The following is a 5,000-nucleotide window of genomic DNA, read 5'->3' on the forward strand; positions in this document are numbered from 1 at the left end:
GTCTTTGCGGAAAATTCTGCCTCGTGTGACCGTTGAGCGGTGAGGTGTGTGTGTGTGTGTGTGTCGTGCGGGGTGATGCGAGAGTGTGCCTCGGCGGTGGAAAAATAAAAATAAAACTCTGAGCCCACAAAAATTTAAAAGATGTATGCTTGTCAGCTTAGTAAAGCAGGCTTGACTTATGAGCATACAGCACGCCACATATGACCGTCGAAAACCGTAATACGGGAAAAAAAGTTGATGAATATATCAAGACCGGTCGAATGAATCCGATTCACTTTGGGCTCATAGACCGTTGAATGGTCTTTGACTTTGGAAATTGAAATGAAAAAAATCCAACAAACGGATCGGATCGGTGTTTCTCTTCACTGGGACTCGCTGTGACACGCCAGGCGTTGCGATCAAAAATTTTAGTTTCCGAAGAAAAAGAAAAAAAAACGAAAAACGTGTTGATTTGGTGTGTGTTTGGTGATGCGTGGGCGAAATAAAAACCCGCAACTCGCCGGATGCATATCAAACAAACATACACGAAATACCTGGTTGATCCTGCCAGTAGCATATGCTTGTCTCAAAGATTAAGCCATGCATGTCTAAGTACAAGCCGCTAGACGGCGAAACCGCGAATGGCTCAATAAATCAGTTATGGTTCCTTAGATCCACTCCATCCTACTTGGATAACTGTGGTAATTCTAGAGCTAATACATGCACTCGAGCCTCGACTGCGGGCTTTCGGGCTCGCAGAAGAGGTGCTTTTATTAGATCAAAACCAGTCGGGGCCGGGCTTTCGGGCTCGCGCACCGTACCAATTTTGGTGACTCTGGATAACTTCACGCCGATCGCACGGCCTTCGCGCCGGCGACGTATCTTTCAAATGTCTGCCTTATCAACTGTCGATGGTAGGTTACGCGCCTACCATGGTTGCAACGGGTAACGGGGAATCGGGGTTCGATTCCGGAGAGGGAGCCTGAGAAACGGCTACCACATCCAAGGAAGGCAGCAGGCGCGCAAATTACCCACTCCCGGCACGGGGAGGTAGTGACGAAAAATAACGATACGGGACTCTTCCGAGGCCCCGTGATTGGAATGAGTACACTTTAAATCCTTTAACGAGGAACCATTGGAGGGCAAGTCTGGTGCCAGCAGCCGCGGTAACTCCAGCTCCAATAGCGTATATTAAAGTTGTTGCGGTTAAAAAGCTCGTAGTCGGATGTCTGTCTTCGGCCGGGCGGCGCCGCTCTGAATCAAGGGTGTTGCGTTTCACGCTCTGGGAGCCCGGGTGTCAAAGCCCGACTCTCTTCACGGTCGGACAACATCGCCGGAGTGGTGGTCGGTGCGTCGTTGTTGTATCTGCGGCCAGAGTTGGAAAGTTCTTTCGGGTTCTTTTTTAAATTTTGGTCGTAGTTGACTCGATTCGCTCCACCCAGTCAATCGTTCGGGGTGCCCTTCACCGGGTGTCTCGGGCGGCCGGCAACGTTTACTTTGAACAAATTAGAGTGCTCAAAGCAGGTGTATCCCAACGCCTGAATATCGCAGCATGGAATGATGGAATAGGACCTCGGTCCGATTTTGCTGGTCTTTTACTTTTGGACCCGAGGTAATGGTCAATAGAGACGGACGGGGGCATTCGTACTGCGGCGACAGAGGTGAAATTCTTGGACCGCCGCAAGACGAACAACAGCGAAGGCATTTGCCAAGAATGTTTTCCTTGATCAAGAACGAAAGTTAGAGGTTCGAAGGCGATCAGATACCGCCCTAGTTCTAACCATAAACGATGCCAACCAGCAATCCGTCGGAGTTACTCCAATGACTCGACGGGCAGCTTCCGGGAAACCAAAGTCTTTGGGTTCCGGGGGAAGTATGGTTGCAAAGCTGAAACTTAAAGGAATTGACGGAAGGGCACCACCAGGAGTGGAGCTGCGGCTTAATTTGACTCAACACGGGAAACCTCACCAGGCCCGGACACTGGAAGGATTGACAGATTGAGAGCTCTTTCTTGATTCGGTGGGTGGTGGTGCATGGCCGTTCTTAGTTGGTGGAGCGATTTGTCTGGTTAATTCCGATAACGAACGAGACTCTAGCCTGCTAAATAGGTGACGGGTTTTATCAATTGAAACCGAAGGGAGTACGGAGGCGTCGGGATCAGGTGGCGGCGATTCGGGTCTCGGTGGGACTGGTTCCTTTAGTGAGGCAATCTCTCGGCTTGGTTTCGTTGTGCTTTGTTCGTCGGGTGTACGGCCTTCACGGGTTGGTTGCCTGGCGGATGAGGTATGGCGGGGCTTTGTCGGGAATGTCTCGCGGGGGCTGGCTCTATTGTTATTCGGTCGTCGTCATCCCCGGCGATACCTTCTGCTCTCGCGTCCGTCACGCAGTCTTCTTAGAGGGACAAGCGGCGTCCAGCCGCGTGACAGTGAGCAATAACAGGTCTGTGATGCCCTTAGATGTCCTGGGCCGCACGCGCGCTACACTGAAGGAATCAGCGTGTTTCACTCTCCCTGTCCGAAAGGACCGGGTAACCGCTGAACCTCCTTCGTGGTTGGGATTGGGGACTGCAATGATCCCCATGAACCAGGAATCCCTAGTAGGCGCGGGTCACTAGCCCGCGTCGATTACGTCCCTGCCCTTTGTACACACCGCCCGTCGCTACTACCGATTGAATGATTTAGTGAGGCCTTCGGACGGGCTTGTCGGGGTGCCGTCGAGTGGGGAGCAATCTCTGCCCGTGCGGTGCCTACCAACGGCGAGACTGAAAGATGGTCGAACTTGATCCTTTAGAGGAAGTAAAAGTCGTAACAAGGTTTCCGTAGGTGAACCTGCGGAAGGATCATAAACGAACAAGACAAATGTTTTGCGCATATGGCTTTGGTTGAGCACGAAACAACTAAAAGTTGCAAAACAAAAAAAACCCCATCAAAAGTCTTTCGGCGTAAGACATCGTATGAACTATGTGTGGGTTGACGGAAGAAAATCATTTATTTTGAACGGGTATCAGGCGCTCTGATGCGCGGTGGTTTAAAGCGGATTCGCCTTTTCAAATTGATTTTTCTTTCCTCTCGGCTCAAAAAAAAACACAAAGTCTTTCGATTTGGTCTATGGCCGTGAGCAAATTCTTCCTGCTTCGATGGTGAATGTCTCTATAGATTCATTCGACCTTTAGCGGCGCTCACAGTGTTGACGTTAGTAGAGTGAAGAATACGATAGCCCGCCTGGGCCGCGAGTACCGAAGGAACAATAAAGGAGATTTTATAAAGTCTTAGTCCCTAAATCAAACACTTTGAAAAATAAAAACTCGGTGGATGGAGAGTCGGAAAAAAAAAAAAAAAAACATCAAGATTTTGAACGGGTATCAGGCGCTCTGATGCGCGGTGGTTTAAAGCGGATACGCCCAATCGAAATTGTTTTTTTTTTGTTTCTCTCTTCGTCTTCGGGATTTTTTGATTCTCGGTGGGGGACGAAAGTGTGAGACTTTACTCTGGACGTTCTTTTCGGGCGTAGATACTCGTGGTTGCGTGCGTGTGCGTCGTATAGACTAACACTCCAAAGCCCGACACTATGCCGTTGAAAACCGAATGTTTTTTAAGCTTGCCCTTCGCCCTCTCGATGAAGTAGGAAGAATTCAAAATCACAATAACACACTAAACCCAAATTCTAGTACGAGTGTTTATCGGAACATTTTCTTTCTGGCTTTCTTTCTCCGCCCTCGCATTCATTTGCTTGGGCGGGTTGGAGAAAAAGAGAGAAGAAAACGAATATGTCGTTTTATATACGACCCTGAACGGTGGATCACTAGGCTCGTGGATCGATGAAGAGCGCAGCAAAGTGCGCTAATCCATGCGAACTGCAGAACACATGGAGCATCGAAATCTTGAACGTAAATGGCGGCCCAGCTTCTCGCTCGGGCCACATCTGACTGAGGGTCGGTCGAATGATGAACGAACAGAGATTTTTTCAGTCTTGGTTTTGCATGTTGGGTCGCGGCGAGATTTATTTTTCACCCGGCCTGACCGCATAAAAGCTCCCGAATCTCTAACGTCTGGGTGCCGCGCGACTTAAGTGTCCGCGATGCCTCAAATACAAAAAAGGGGGAAAAATAAAAGAAGGTTCGCCCTGTTTTGTTTTTTTCCTCTCTATTCAAAAGAAACCTTTTTCGATGGCAAAACAGATGGGAAATTTTTGAGCCAACTCAAAAAAAAATTTTAGAAATAAACACATCTTCTCGAACAAGGTGTCGGCTGCGTGTGCGCGATATACCGCTTCAACGCGAGTTTAGTTGTGTGTGTGCGCCGGGCGTGTCGAAGTGTCGACCACCGCGAATTATCACTCACTCTAACCGCTCGTTATGCAAGCTTGGTTCGCGCACGACGCGTTGTTTCAATACAAAAAGCCGCAGGACGCCCTGTCACTTTTCGTAAATTAATTTTTGCGAATAACGAGAGACTCGCTTTATTTCGAAAAAAAAAAATTTGAACCGGCAATTATTCAATCTTTCCCGGCTTTAAAACGCCAAAGTCTGCCGAGCTAGATAAAGTGTTGTCTCCTTTTGAAAACAAACAATTCATTCTGACCTCAGTTTAGATGAGACTACCCGCTGAACTTAAGCATATCAGTAAGCGGAGGAAAAGAAACTAACAAGGATTCCCTTAGTAGCGGCGAGCGAACAGGGATGAGCCCAGCACCGAACCTCGCGCCCGGTTGAGCGGGTGCCGAGGAATGTGGTGTTCGGGAGGATCGTGCGCGTCTGTCCGGTATCTATCGTCCAAGTCTCCATGAACGGGGCGAGCAACCCACAGAGGGTGTCAGGCCCGTAGATAAGACGAGCCGAGACCGTGCATCGGATCCCTTCCCAAGAGTCGGGTTGCTTGAGCGTGCAGCCCTAAGCGGGAGGTAAACTCCTTCTAAGGCTAAATATCGCCACGAGACCGATAGCGAACAAGTACCGCGAGGGAAAGTTGAAAAGAACTTTGAAGAGAGAGTTCAAGAGTGCGTGAAACCGTTCAGGGGGTTAA

At 49.2% G+C, this 5,000-nt stretch overlaps 3 non-coding genes across 3 annotated transcripts in view; all 3 read left to right on the forward strand.

The window, feature by feature from the left end:
• Positions 1-530: 530 nt before the first annotated feature.
• Positions 531-2,824, forward strand: LOC124320050. The gene has a single exon (XR_006913742.1). It is a non-coding gene; the product is annotated as a small subunit ribosomal RNA (ribosomal RNA).
• Positions 2,825-3,761: 937 nt separating this feature from the next.
• On the forward strand, positions 3,762-3,914 carry LOC124320046. Its single transcript, XR_006913738.1, has one exon. It is a non-coding gene; the product is annotated as a 5.8S ribosomal RNA (ribosomal RNA).
• A 641-nt stretch (positions 3,915-4,555) lies between these two features.
• LOC124320047 overlaps positions 4,556-5,000 on the forward strand; it is a 4,575-nt gene continuing 4,130 nt past the window's right edge. The window contains exon 1 of the ribosomal RNA XR_006913739.1: positions 4,556-5,000. This exon is cut by the window's right edge and continues 4,130 nt beyond it. This is a non-coding gene — a ribosomal RNA (large subunit ribosomal RNA).

The sequence above is a fragment of the Daphnia pulicaria genome, unplaced genomic scaffold (assembly GCF_021234035.1).
Source record: "Daphnia pulicaria isolate SC F1-1A unplaced genomic scaffold, SC_F0-13Bv2 h1tg000242l, whole genome shotgun sequence".
In the NCBI taxonomy this organism is placed as follows: Eukaryota; Metazoa; Arthropoda; class Branchiopoda; order Diplostraca; family Daphniidae; genus Daphnia; species Daphnia pulicaria.